This window comes from Anolis carolinensis, unplaced genomic scaffold, assembly GCF_035594765.1.
Source record: "Anolis carolinensis isolate JA03-04 unplaced genomic scaffold, rAnoCar3.1.pri scaffold_8, whole genome shotgun sequence".
NCBI classification, from domain to species: domain Eukaryota; kingdom Metazoa; phylum Chordata; class Lepidosauria; order Squamata; family Dactyloidae; genus Anolis; species Anolis carolinensis.
This window is the reverse complement of record NW_026943819.1, coordinates 15389973-15405445: the sequence shown is the minus strand read 5'-3', so window position 1 is coordinate 15405445 and position 15473 is coordinate 15389973.

Here is a 15473-nt window from a genome sequence, read left to right as displayed (position 1 = left end):
TTGGTGCTCATCTCCATTTCTAAGCCGAAGAGCCGGCGTTGTTCATAGACACCTCCAAGGTCATGTGGCCGGCATGACTGCATGGACCGCCGTTACCTTCCCAACGGAGCGGTACCTATTGATCTACTCACATTTGCATGTTTTTGAACTGCTAGGTTGGCAGGAGCTGGGGCTAACAGCGGGCGCTCATTCCGCTCCCGGGATTTGAACCTGGGACCTTTTGGTCCTCAAGTTCAGCAGCTCAGCGCTTTAACACACTGTGCCACCAGGGGCCCCAAGGACTTCATAAGTACTGGTGTGGATAGAAGAAAGTGTACACAAGCAATTTTTTTCATCATCTCTCCTCACCCTCCTGATGCCTTTAAGTTTGCCCTCTTGAATCCAATTTCCCTTTGGGGTCACTTGCCTGCCATGCTGGTGCCCACTGTGTAATTTCAGAAATATGAGAACAAAGAAATGATTGGAGAGAGTTCTTACAGGAAGTGCTGTCCACCTGTGCTTCCATTTAGCCACCTGTGCTTCTGTTGCTTGATTTGTTTACATCTCTCATCAGCTGTTTCGGGATTATAAAATGAGGATAAGAACAGTTCACATGAGCATATTGCAAACATCTCTCAATAGTTTTTTGGGGTTTTTTACTGCAGGAATAGTCTTCTTTAGCAGCGCATTTTTTGACTGATTGTGAATTTTAAAAGAACCTTTTTAACACGTGTTTTTCATCCTATCCTTCAATCCAGCACACATTTTCAGTGCGTGTTATCTAGCCGCCCCCTCCTAGTTTCTTTCAGATTTTAAGGCCTATGTAGATGGGCATCAGAAAGCTCACACTCAAGAACACTTTCCATGAGAGAATGGATGTCCAGGAGCCATTTCTTGAAGACTACTTTGCACATCTCTTGTAATCTAAACGAATGAAAAAAAGGTTTATTTAACAGAGGACTTCTCGCAGGGAAACTGTTAGAAGGGGGGTTATTAAAATGGATCAATGGAGGCAACTGGGACTCTTTCTGTAGACCTGGATAAGGAGACCATCACAATAACTAGCAACACTTCCAGATTTACCATTAATCCACTGGTTGAGTCATTGTACCACAGAAACCCCCACTTATTCCCACTGGCTTGTCTAGGTCTGCTCAGTGCTCTAACCACAACAACACAACAGTTTAAAGATTTCACCGGAAGTGGTTTGTGGCCAGGCTTGCTGCTCAGTTCTGTTTCTTTTGTTGCCTTCATGTTACAACATGCCAAAGCAAAGTCAAATCTAAGTGTTTGGCCTGCTGGCTTTTTGGAGCTGATTCCTGTAACCAGAACACAATCTGCCTCTGTGGGCATGGTTCCCAACCAGCCTTTTTCAGCAGTTTCGCATTTGAGGAAAGAATAACAAGAACAGGATGGCAACTCTACAAAAAGTAAATGTGTGTTTGTGAGAGAGATAGTCTTCCGTCTACAGGTGTTCAAATCTTATTTTACCCAGCAATGGGACAAAGGGCCAGGTGCCGGTACCCCAGTCAGAACTTGGGGGAAAAACATCTCAGTTACATACATGCCCATCATTGACCATGCAGGATGGCAGGTTCTGGGAAAACTGTGCAAATGAGGCTTAGGCCCCTTCCATACAGCTTTATAAAATCCACATTGAATTAGATTATATAATAATAATAATAATAATAATAATAATTACAAGAAAACCTCACTACAAATTAGAGCTGACAGCTGGCACAACAAAACATTGCATGGAAAGTTCCTTGACAAAATTGAAAGAAAAGCTGATATGGAGAAGACCTGGCTCTGGCTCACAAATGGGACCCTACAAACAGAGGTGATTAAGATTCAGGAAAAGCAAGACAAACAGTACACCCAGATTAGGGACGAGATGAAGGGAATGAAAGAGGAAATAAAAGAGGAAATCCAAACACTAGTTAAAGAGGAAATAAGACTGATAAAAGAGGACATAGAACTTATTAAACTGGACAATAAGGAAAGATCTAAAGAAAATAAAATAATTAAAACTGACCAAGACAAAACAAGAAAAGATCTAGGCGAATTAGAGAAAACGATAAACGCAATCAAAATTCAACAAGAAATACTCGAGACAAAAGAAAAGGAATTCCAGTTAAGATTTCGTAACTTACAAGAGACCGAAGATGAAAATTTAAAAGACCAAGTTGTGGGAATCATAACAAATATTACTCAGAGAACCAGAGAAATGGTGGAAGGGAATTTAGACAGAATGTATAGAATCCATTCTAACCATTCAAGAAAATTTAACACGCCAAGGGATATTGTGATCCACTTCAGTAAGAAAAGCCTCAGAGACGAGGTCCTCAGAGGTAACGCAAATGCTCCATCATACTTTAAGGGAAACAAAATTGCCATTCTTAAAGAACTCCCTATGTCTGTTCTAGAAAAGAGGCGTAAATACTTCTTCCTGACAGATGAGCTGAAGAGAAGAAATATAAGATTCAAATGGGAAAGAAGGGAGGGAGTGATGATTACTTGGGAGGGAAATAAGCATTGGATAACAAGTGAACCCAAAGCACGCGCCTTCTATGAGAAATACCTAAACTCAGGATCACATGAGAACAGCAAGAGGGAACAGCAAGGGAAAGAGAAAGAAGGAGAGGAATTAAAAGAGGACAGGACACAAGGAGAAGATGGAGAATGGTCTAGATTAAAAAAAAGACTCAGAGAAAGATCGCCCGAAGACTTACTGGATCTGATGGATCTGGGAAAATGGGATAAGGTCAGGGGGGAGGAGGCAAATAAGAAGGATGGCGCGGAGGCTTAGGCTGTATTCTAACAATATAAATGGTTTTAACTCGCCAAGTAAAAGAAATAAAGTATGGCAACAAATAAAAAAAGGCAAATACGATGTAGCATGTCTCCAAGAAACTCACATAACACACAAGCATGTGTCACACCTAGAACATGATAGACTGGGAAAGACGTATTACTCATCGGGGGCCGAGAAGAAGAAAGGGGTGGTGACCTACGTAAGCGAGAAGTTGCCATCAAAAATAGCCTTCAAAGACCACGAGGGCAGAATATTAGGCGTCTCGGTGGAAGTGCATAACAGGATACTCCTGATATGTAACATATATGCGCCGAATGGGTGCAAATCAAAATTTGTAGAAAGACTCTATCAAAAAATAATCGAACAGGAATACGAGGACCTCATAATAATGGGGGATTTCAATGGGGTGCTCAACGCAGCCCTAGATAAATCCAACTCAGAAGAGAAATCTAAAAGCATTAAGGGTGGTGTATTACCTAGATATTTCCTTAAACTGAAAGAAGACCTAAATTTGCTGGACATCTGGAGACACTTACACGGGAGTGCAAGGGATTATACATTCCTGTCTAACAGACATCTGACCTGGACCCGAATCGATATGATATGGGGAAACAAATCAATAGTAAACAGAATAACTAAATGTAATATACTTCCAAGACTAAACTCGGACCATGCCCCCCTGGAGATTACATTAGACAAGGAGGATCCGAAAAGTGGAGAATACAGATGGAGACTAAACGAATCATTGTTAAAGGACGAAGGGGATCAGGACAGATATAGGAAATTGCTGACAGAATATTTTAAACTTAATAAGGAGGAGGACACAGCAATAGAATTTATTTGGGACGCCAGCAAAGCTTATATGAGAGGCCAGATAATACAACAAAGTGCTAGGAAGAAAAGGTTATGGCGATTAGAACACCAGAAGATAGAAGGGGAGATAGCAAGACTGGAGAAAACACTCAAAGGAAATCCCAAGGACAAGAAAACTCAGCTTAACCTCGAAATTTATAAAAAACAACTAGAGACGCTACAGGTTGAGGAAATGGGAAAGAAGCTAAGATACGTAAGACAGCATCATTTTGAGAACGCGAATAAGGTTGGGAGGTGGCTTTATCCCCGTCCTTATTCATTCTGACAATAGAGGTCCTTCTGAACGCGATAAGGAATAACAAAGAACTAAAAGGCCTCCAAACAAAGAAATATAGTTACAAAACGCGGGCATACACAGACGACTTGGTATGTCTAATCGAAGACCCAATTGACAAATTCGAAAAATGGTGGAAGGTAATTCAGAACTTCGGAGAAGTAGCAGGACTGAAAATAAACAGAGGGAAAACTAAAATATTAACAAAGAACATGTCACACAAAAAAAAAGACAAACTGCAAAAGGTCACAGGCATAGAAGTTGTCAAGAAAATCAAATACCTAGGGATAAAACTAACCGGAAGCAACGCTCAACTATATAAAAACAACTATGAGAGGAAGTGGAGGGAGATAAAAGAAAAAATGAAGAAATGGAGATTCCTCCAGCTTTCACTTCTTGGGAAGATAGCAATAGTGAAGATGAAGATACTACCTGATGTTAACTTTCTATTCCAAAATTTACCAATTCTAAGAACAAAAAAGACTATAGCAAAATGGCATAGGGACATACAGAAATTTATTTGGGAGGGTAAAAAAGCCAGAATAGGGTTCAAACAGCTAAAGGATCATGTGAAGAGAGGGGGGATGGGCTTACCTGACCTTCAACTATATTATGACGCAGCTGCCTTGACCTGGGTTAAAGACTGGACCACCCTAACTAAAAGGAAAACACTAGCATTAGAAGGTCAGGATTTAAGGAAAGGGTGGCACAGCTATCTGTGCAGAGAGAAATTCAGCAAAGAAAGAAATTTCAGAAACCATTTTTTAAGAGCAGCACTCATAGGAACCTGGGACAAGTACAAAAGAAGATTCTATAAAAAGATACCAATGTGGTGCTCCCCTCTCGAAGCAGAACACATGAGAGAAATGCCAAGGGAGACATGGTTGACATACAGGCAAATATTAAAAGTAGAGAATCAGGAGGTCTGTCTTAAGTCATATGAAGAGATTAAGGGAATGGACCCCACAATGACTTGGCTAAACTATTGGCAAATAAAGGGAATCTTCCAAGAGGATAAGAGATTAGGTTTCGAACTAAAGGAAACATGCTGGGATAGACTACAAAAAATAGAAATTAAAATAACAAAAATATTATACCAACAATTATTAGCTTGGGACACAGAAGATGTGCAGGTAAAAACGGTAATGACTAAATGGGCTAGAGAGATAGGACGTACGATCATGTTTTCAGAGTGGGAGGAGATATGGAGGAAGAACCAAAAACTTATATATGCAATTGAACTGAGGGAGAATTGGTTCAAGGTTTTTTACAGATGGTACCTCACCCCGGAGAGGCTCGCGAAGTTCAGTAAAGGTAAAGGAGATGGGAAATGTTGGAAATGTCAGAAACATAACGGAGACTTTATGCATATGTGGTGGGGATGCAGAAAAATAAAAAAGTATTGGCAGGAAATAAAAAGAGAAATGGAGAAAATACTGCAAATCAAATTATATACAAAACCAGAATATTTCTTACTGGGTATGGTGGATTTTCAAATGGACTCCAATATGGAAAAACTTTTTGTATATATGGTAACAGCCGCCAGGATTTGTATTGCCAAAGTATGGAAAACGCAAGAAATACCCTCAACAGAACAGTGGTTGCTGAAGTTAATTGACATCAAAAATATGGACTTATTGACACAAAAAGTATCACAGAACATTTCGCCAAAACACCGGACCGACTGGAGCAAACTTAGACAATACTTAGCAAGAAGCAACATAGAACTTCTGTGACTTTTGTTTTCAGGAATTCCTAGACTTCTGGGATAAACGGTAGCTTGCTGCAATATATTCAACATTCATAGGAGGATGCATCAAGCAATGTAGAGGAGCTGGAAGTTGACAGGGTATTGGGTTTGTTTTTGTTTCCGTTTCTTTGTTTTTGTTTCTGTTTTTTCTATTTCTGTGATCATCTGTTTGTTTTTTTTCAATTTTGTGTACATGTTAAACTCATAAATAAAATATTAAAAAAAACAAAAAAAAACAAATGGGACCCTGAAGAAGGAGACAGAAGGCCTGATCCTTGCAGCCCAAAAGCAAGCCATCAGGACAAAGGCAATTAAGGCCAAGATCAAAAAATCAGCTGATGACCCAAAATGCAGACTGTGCAAGGAAACGGACGAAACCATGGATCATATCCTCAGCTGCTGTAAGAAAATTGCACAGACAGACTACAAACAGAGGCACAACTATGTGGCCCAAATGATCCCTTGGAACTTATGCCTCAAGTACCACCTCCCAGCAGCAAAGAACTGGTGGGATCACAAACCTGCAAAAGTATTGGAAAATGAGCACGCAAAGATACTGTGGGACTTCTGAATCCAGACTGACAAAGTTCTGGAACACAACACACCAGACATCACAGTTGTGGAAAAGAAATAGGGTTGGATCATTGATGTCGCCATCCCAGGTGACAGTCGCATTGACGAAAAACAACAGGAAAAACTCAGCTGCTATCAGGACCTCAAGATTGAACTTCAAAGACTCTGGAAGAAACCAGTGCAGGTGGTTCCGGTGGTGATTGACACACTGGGTGCCATGCCAAAATATCTCAGCCGGCATTTGGAAACAATAGACATTGACAAAATCACGATCTGCCAACTGCAAAAGGCCACCCTACTGGGATCTGCACTCATCATCTGAAAATACATCACACAGTCCTAGACACTTGGGAAGTGTTCGACTTGTGATTTTGTGATACGAAATCCAGCATATCTATCTTGTTTGCTGTGTCATAATAAAATAATAATAATAATAATAATAATAATAATAATAATAATAATAATACAGTAGAGTCTCACTTATCCAACACTCGCTTATCCAACGTTCTGGATTATCCAACACATTTTTGTAGTCAATGTTTTCAATATATCATGATATTTTGGTGCTAAATTCATAAATACAGTACTTACTATATAGCATTACTGCGTATTGAACTACTTTTTCTGCCAAATTTGTTGTCTAACATGATGTTTTGGTGCTTCATTTGTAAAATCATAACCTAATTTGATGTTTAATAGGCTTTTCCTTAATGCCTCCTTATTATCCAACATATTCGCTTATCCAACATGCTGCCGGCCCGTTTATGTTGGATAAGTGAGACTCTACTGTAATAATAATAATTATAATTTATTTATTTATACCCCACTCCATCTCCCGAAGGACTCGGGGCAACTTACACTGGGACAAGCCCAAAACAGTTTTACATCAATAAAAACAGTAACACAATAAAATCACAATATAATAACGCATCTTACAAAAGTTAAAATAACTTAAAACATAGACCGTAATCCCAATCCGTAGTTATATGGCAGTGTGGACTCAGATAATCCAGTTCAAAGCAGATATTGTGCATTATCTGCCTTGATATTCTGGGTTATATGACAGTGTGGAAGGGCCCTAAGTAACATCAGAGGCTGGTCATTCTCATTGATGAGAATGTATACACAAGCTAGGGAAGGTAACAGCAGGTTCCTTTTGCCCGAGCCCACTGGGAAGGACACGGTTCTGCCTCTCTTCTCCTACAACTTTTGCTTTTTGATATTTGCAGAAATCAAAGTAAATGGAGAACATAGCGGAGATGGAAGGAGATGAGAGAAACGGTGACAGATTTAAAAGCAACTGAAAAAATGGAGGACAAAGGATTCAGCAGGGCTGTCCCTGCTAAGCCAGGGATATTAAAAGGTCTGCCCAATTCGAAGTGGTATCAAGTAGGTCATTTAGCTGGGTAAGTGTACAGTGCCGTTCTCGGTTTGGGAGCAGAGCATGACACCCACAGTGGCTTCCCTTGCTCAGCTTCCTCTCCATCAATCTGCTCCTTCTCCAAAGGGAGCAAGTATTGTAGTGGTGAAGCAATTCCAACTGAACCCTGTGCTGCTGCTTCTAACATGAAGTCAAAGATTAAAACCAGGCTCAGAGCCAAACACATCCCTCTTCCCTTCCCCTGTGCCAAAGTCTCTGTACCTCTCAGCAGCTTGGAGGGGAACAAGAGGGCCTCAATAGACTACCATTCTCACCCAGAGAGCCTGCTGGACTCTTGCTCCGAGTGACTATTGTTCTGTACTTGAACTGCTGCAAGGGCCTTGGGATGGGACCCTAAGTTGAGGCTGCTCCCCCCACCCCCAATAATGGCTTTAACTGATGTTCCAGTTTGGCACCAAATCCCTCTGGGGAAGAGGGTGGAAGTGCTGGAAGTGGCCAGGTTCTGTTGCTATTGCTCTAGTATCTATTGTTTACATTCCAACTCCCTGGAAAAGGGAATTTGAAAGGAATTCTTTCAAATGTAATGAAAGGCCAAACGTTTCTGACTGTTTTTATGCACTGCTGCATAAATGAGTGGGTCTCTCTCCCCACCCATTCCCTGCAACTGCTCTCTCTGTTGACAGCAGGGATCCATCGGCCAATCAACACACCCAGTATGTTTAACTTAATGCATTTATATTTTATTTATTATCTCCCTTGTCACCAAATGCTGTAGATGTCATTGGCATGTTGCCCTGTGGCTTCAAGTTGCTTCTGTCTTAATGGTGACCTGCAAGCAAAGCTGTGTGGGGCTTTCATGGCGAGATTTCTTCAGAAAGGATTTGCCATTACCTCCTTCTGAGAGTGGGACTTATCCAAAGTCACCCAGTGGGTTTCCATAGCTAAACAGAAATTCAGATCCTCCAGAAATTCACAACTTCATCTCCCAAAAGGCTAGGCTAACACTCAGACCAATGCAAAATACTGGCTCCCATGTAGGACCATAGCTCTCATTAAAGTACAAGATTATGGTTTTGATCTTTAAAGTCCTACATGGTTTGGGTCCAGGTTACCTAAAGGATCGTCTTCTCCCATACAATCTGCCCCACACATTTCGGTCTTCTGGAGTGGGTCTGCTCCAACCAGTCAGAACCCGACTGGCAACACACCCAGAGGACCTTTTCATTGGCCACCCGAAAGCTGTGGAATGACCTGCCGGTAGAGCTCCCCAGTAGAACTCTCCAACAGCTAAATCAGCTGTCAGAATTTAAGATGCGAGTGAAGACCCATCTCTTCCAGTAGGCCTACCCCGACAGTCTTTAAACATAAACAAGAATATTACTACATTGTTAATCTCTGTTTTGTCTGTTTTAATATGTATTTCATATTTGGTATGTGTGTTTGTAGTGTATTGCTGTGTTTTGTAACCTGCCTCAAGCCATGAGGAGAGGCGGGTAAGAATTATTATTATTATTATTATTATTATTATTATTATTATTATTATTATTATTTGATACACAACAAGATTAGTACACAGCAAGCAAGATTGCTCTGCTGACTGTTGTATTGGGTCATACGTTAGACACTTCCCAAATGTTTAGTACTACGTGATGTATCGGTGCAGATCTAAGTAGGGTGCCTTTTACAGCTGACCGATGGTAATTTTGTTAGCGCTGATGGTTTTCAAGTGCTGGCCATGATCTTTAGGCACTGAGCCCAGTGTGCCGATCACCACTGGGACCACCTTGACTGTCTTATGCCAGAGTCTTTGCAGTTCGATCTTTAAATCCTCCTATCATGTAAGCTTTTCCAGGTGCTTCTAGTCCACCCTGCTGTCGCCCAGGATTCCAACATCGACAACCTATACTTTGTTTTTTTCCACGATCATGAGGTCAGGAGTATTGTGCTCCAAAACTCTGTCAGTCTGGATGCGGAAGTCCAAGAGTAGTTTGATGTTTTCATTTTCTGTAACTTTATCAGACTTGTGATCCCACCAGTTCTTTGTTACAGGCAGATGGTATTTGTGGCACAAGTTCCAATGGATCATCTGAGTCACTGTATTATGACTCTGCTTGTAGTCAGTCTTTACGATCTCCTTGCAGTAGCTAAGGATGTGATCCATAGTTTTGTCCACTTCCTTGCAGAGTCTACACTTATTAAAATTATTATTATTATTATTATTATTATTATTATTATTATTATTATTCCTCAGTGTTGGCTATGATACATATGTCTGTTTTTTTAAATGTCAGGAGCGACTTGAGAAACTGTGTTGCTTTTGGTGTGAGAGAATTGGCCGTCCGCAAGAATGTTGCCCAGATGTTTTGAGGTCTGATGAAAATTGCAGTCCAATGGCATCACCAGGGCCACATGTTCCCACCTTCGGTTTTAGATAAGGACAGCTCCTGATAGTAGTGACTGTGAAAAGCATTCGGCAGGAGAAGTGCTTCAGAAACCCAGTTCATTTTGGATGACAGCCCAATGTACTTCAATCTCAAAGCTTGTTTGGGTAGCTGCACGCTCTCTTCCAGCTGTTTATTGTTTTTTTTTTTCAACCATGAAAGAAAGAGGGGAAGAAATCAGAAAATCCAGCCTGGGAATCGGGAAGCAGCAGAATATGATGTGTCCCCAAAGGGTAAATGTTACTGAAATTTCATAATCCCTGCCCTGCTAAAAGGGAAGACTTTTGTTCTCTCTTAATTATCTCTCTAATAAAATAAAAGTGTAAGAACATGGTTCTGACAGAGAGCATTTGTTGTCCAGTCATAAAAGTATATTTACGTGCAGGTCTAGACATCCAACAGAGTCAGAAAAAAAAACTGTTTACAGCACTAGCCTAGACATGATTATTTATAAGTAATACCCAGAATATTTAGGAGAAGAAGTGGCTAACCCAGGCATGGGCAAACTTTGGCCTTCCAGGTGTTTTGGACTTCAATGCCCACAATTCCTAACAGCCTCAGGCCCTTTCCTTTCCCCCCTCAGCCAAAGAATTCAAAGAAAGCAAAATATAATGAACTAGCAAGTACAAATTTTTGCCCAGGTAGACAGGCCCCCTCTTGCCCTTTTCTTTGCAGGTGGGGTTAAGGAATAGTTGTGTTACCCAGACATCACAAGGTGGCGCTGTCTTTCCAAAGCCTACAAAATATGCAGTTTCTGTGCCAAGGCTCTGATATGGCTGGCTACTGGGTGTTAGGAATTGTGGGAGCTGCAGTCCAAAACACCTGGAGGGTCCAAGTTTGCCCATTCCTGTTCTATACTATCTCTCAGCACCTGCTTTTAGATATCAGTCACAATAGTCTCTACCGCATAACATTATCAATAAAACTAGCCTTCATGTGTTCTGTTGATAAGCAGTGGACAAGAAAATCCAAAATGATGTGTACATACACGCAAAAACACACATTGATGATTTAATCCTCATCTGTTGTAGCACAAAATGAAGTCAGTTGGAGTTGTTTGGAAAAGTTAGGTTTGTAAGGTAAAGGTTTCGCCGGACATTAAGTCCAGTCGTGTCCAACTCTGTGGGTTGGTGCTTATCTCCATTTCTAAGCCGAAGAGCCGGCGTTGTCCGTAGACACCTCCAAGGTCATGTGACCAGCATGACTGCATGGAGTGCCGATACTTTCCCGCCGGAGCAGTACCTAATGATCTATTCACATTTGGATGTTTTTGAACTGCTAGGTTGGCAGAAGCTGGAGCTAACAGCGGACGCTCACTGTGCTCCCTGGATTCAAACCTGCAAATCCCTAAATCAGGGGTCCCCAAACTAAGGCCCGGGGGCCGGATGCGGCCCTCCGAGGTCATTTATCTGGCCACCGCCCTCAGTTTTATAATATAATATATTGTATATACATATAATATTACTAATAATATTACAGTATAGTGGTATAGTTCAATAAAGTAATATATAATGCTAATATTGTGCTATGCTAATAATATAATATATTGTATGTACATATAATTTGTAAGCCACTCTGAGTCCCCTTTGGGGTGAGAAGGGTGTGATACAAATGTACTAAATAAATGCAGTAAATAAATAAATAATTAATAAATACATTAACTTGACTATCTCACTGGCCAGAAGCAGGAGCATACTTCCCATTGAAATCCTGATAAATGTATGTTGGTTAAAATTATTTTTATTTTTAAATATTGTATTGTTCTTTCATTGTTGTTGTTGTTGTTTTGCACTACAAATAAGACAAATATGCAGTGTGCATAGGAATTTGTTTGTTTGTTTTTTTTCAAATGATAATCCGGCCCCTCAACAGTCTGAAGGATTGTGGACCGGCCCTCGGCTTAAAAAGTTTGAGGACCCCTGCCCTAAATTGTAAACCCAGAGACCATCCTGTTTGTTGTCTGAAAATGAGGCAGACGCATCAGCTGGTTTGTTCACAAATTCCCTTCACTATATGCATGACTACTATATGCAAATATATATGTTAAAATAGGAGCCCCGGTGGCAAAGTGTGTTAAAGCACTGAGCTGCTGAACTTGCAGACCGAAAGGTCCCAGGTTCAAATCCCGGGAGCGGCTTGAGCGCCCGCTGTTAGCTCCAGCTCCTACCAACCTAGCAGTTCGAAAACATGCAAATGTGAATAGATCATTAGGTACCGCTCCGGTGGGAAAGTAACGGCACTCCATGCAGTCATGCTGGTCACATGACCTTGGAGGTGTCTACGGACAACGCCGGCTCTTCGGCTTAGAAATTGAGATGAGCACCAACCCCCAGAGTCAGACACGACTGGACTTAACGTCAGGGGAAACCTTTACCTTACGTTAAAATATGCAAATGTATGCCATATTTTGTGCTGCTTTTGCTGGTGCATTTACTGTCCTTTTTGGCAATGTGATGAGTTTTTAAAAAATACTGTGCCATTCTGTAAGCATTCTCCATGCTCATTCTCTTTGTTTTGACTGTGCTATACTGTACATGAGGCAAGGACAGACTTCTAGGTTAATGTATGAAGTCTGTTTTTAATTTATTAAAAATGATGTTTCTAGCTGTCATGGCTGCAAGAAAAAAACAGCAGAAGTATCCAGAATGTGAGCCTGTCACCCTGCCAGGATGTGCTGGCCGTCTTTATTAATAGTTTTGGAGTCAGCAACAGATGCTAACTTGGTTTTGCATGCCCCTCCACTGTCTCTTAGGTCCAACTTGGCCTCACTGTGCCTTAACCTGGCAAACATGGGGTTTCCTTTGCACACAATCCTTTCGGGCATCGCTTTGCAAATCTGTGACTCAAGCAGGTTTTTCTTGGACCTAAGTATGGCTGCATATGCTCAGAAGAAACCTCAGGTTTTCATTACATATAATTTAATTTCTTTATGTAAAACCATATGTAAAGTTGTGTTGAATCAGGCCAAAGGCCTATTGAATCCAGCAATCTCTTTGCCCAACCAGGTGCCTCTGGAAAGCTCACATGAGGGACGGGAACATGGCAACACCTTTCCACTTGTGTTCTCCAGCACATGATATACAGAGCTACTCCCTTTCTGTCACTGGAAAAATACAGTCATAATGACTAGTAGGCACAGACAGTCTTATTCTCTATGGATTTGCCTTACTTGCCATTCTGAAGCCATCAACTTGGTATGTTCATCTCTGTGAAAGTAAACTCCATAGTTCAATTACATCTGGTATTAAGAAATCCTTCTTTTATCTCCAGAATCTCCTGATACTCAGCTTCATTGAGTGAATTTAATATTAATAAAAAGGAGTACCATGAATAAATCTATACATATTTAATGAAGTAACCTCTCCCGGCCCAACCATCTCAAGCTTGATAAAAACATCATTTGTTTCCATCAAAGAATGGATCCCCTTCTCCCTATGGGGTATGGTCCATAAAACAGGTATAGGAGAAGCAATGAAGGTTCTACCATATGTATGTGTGTACATACATACATATATACGGTAGGTAAAGGTTTCCCCTGACATTAAGTCCAGTTGTGTCCGACTCTGGGGGTTGGCGCTCATCTCCATTTCTAAGCCGAAGAGCCGGCGTTATCCATAGACACCTCCAAGGTCATGTGGCCGGCAAGACTGCATGGACTGCCGTTACCTTCCCGCCGGAGCGGTACCTATTGATCTACTCACATTTGCATGTTTTTGAACTGCTACGTTGGCAGAAGCTGGAGCTTAACAGCGGGTGCTCCCTCCGCTCCCTTGATATATGTGTGTGTGTGTGTGTGTGTGTGTGTGTGTGTGTATACTAGCTGTGCCCGGCCACGCGTTGCTGTGGCGTTGTCTGGTGGTGTTGGTGAGAAATTGTTGAGGTAGTGGTGGCATTGAATGTCTGTTGTATAGTTGTCTTTATGTTTAGTATGTACACTGAAGTGGATTATATGGCAGTGTGGAGTCAAGATAATCCAGTGCAAAGCAGATAATATAAGAAGGAAGGGCTGTGTGGAAGGGCCTTGAGTCTACACTGCCATATAATCCAGTTAAAATCTGATAATCTGTGGAAGAGGCCTAAGTGAGGCCTAACTGTGCCTGTCCCCTGGGCTGAGGAGGTTGCTAGGAGACCAAGTGGGTGGAGCTTAGCCTTCAAACTGGCAGCAATTGGATAAAAACTAGTATTCCTCTCCCTGTAATTAGGACTTTATTTTTCTTTTCTTTTTTGTTGTATCAACCTAGAGCCGTGAATGATGGGTTGTGTTGTCAAATTTCGAGGTTGGGGGGCCTGTAGTTTTGTTGTTTTGTCCGCTGCCCTGATGCCATATATATATCACATACACCATAAGTGAATTCTTTTGTAAATCTAATGGGCCTATGCAAGATCCTCAGGGGAGTGTGCTTGCTCCATCAATGTTTAGCATGTACACATATGACCAGAGCCGGTCCAACAATGAGGCGAATTAAGCGGTCGCTTGGGGCGCAAAACATACAGGGGTGCAATTCAGACTGCTTTTTCTGTTGATTTCTTGTAAAACATGATGTTTTGGTGCTTAATTTGTAAAATCTTAATGTAATTTGATGTTTAATAGGCTTTTCCTTAATCCCTCCTTATTATCCAACATTTTCGCTTATCCGACGCTTTTATTTTTCAGTGATTGGTTTGAGGGTGGGCGCCAAAATTCTGTTCGCCTACACTTGAAAAATACCTAGGGCCAGCTCTGCATATGACCAGCCAATGCCAGAACGGACAGAGAGCAACATCTATGCTGACGATCATGGCATCACCACTCAAGAAGAGAGCTTTTTAAGGTTGAACAGAAGCTCTCCAAAGCTTTAGGTGCTCTTACTTCCTACGACAGGATAAACCCGCTGATTCTTAATCCATCTAAAATGCAGATGTGTGCTTTTCATCTTAAGAACAGACAAGCATCTCAAGCCCTAAGGATGACCTTGTAAGGAATCCCACTGGAGCATTGCAGCACACCAAAATACCTGGAAGTTACCCTGGACTATGCTCTGACTTAAAAGAAGCACTGCTTGAATATCAAACAAAAAGTGGGGCTTTGATCCCTAGTGAGGGTCAGGAGGAGAGAGGAATCAGAAAGCAATTGTTGCTCTGTGCCACTCTTCCTCCCCAAAGTGACTTGAAAAGAGGAGGGATGTAGTTCTAGCTTGGTTCCTGATCTCTATCCAACAGACCATTATTAGCTTTGCTGGAACTTCTTATTTACACAGCTAATTTCCCGCGCTCTCCATGTTCTCCAAACCTTGCCATCAATGTCTATACCAGCAACGAACAGCCACCTCATATGGTAGATTGCCCAACTGTCCAATTAATGATGTAGCGTGCAGGAAAATTATAGCCCGTGGTTTTAATGTGGCCAA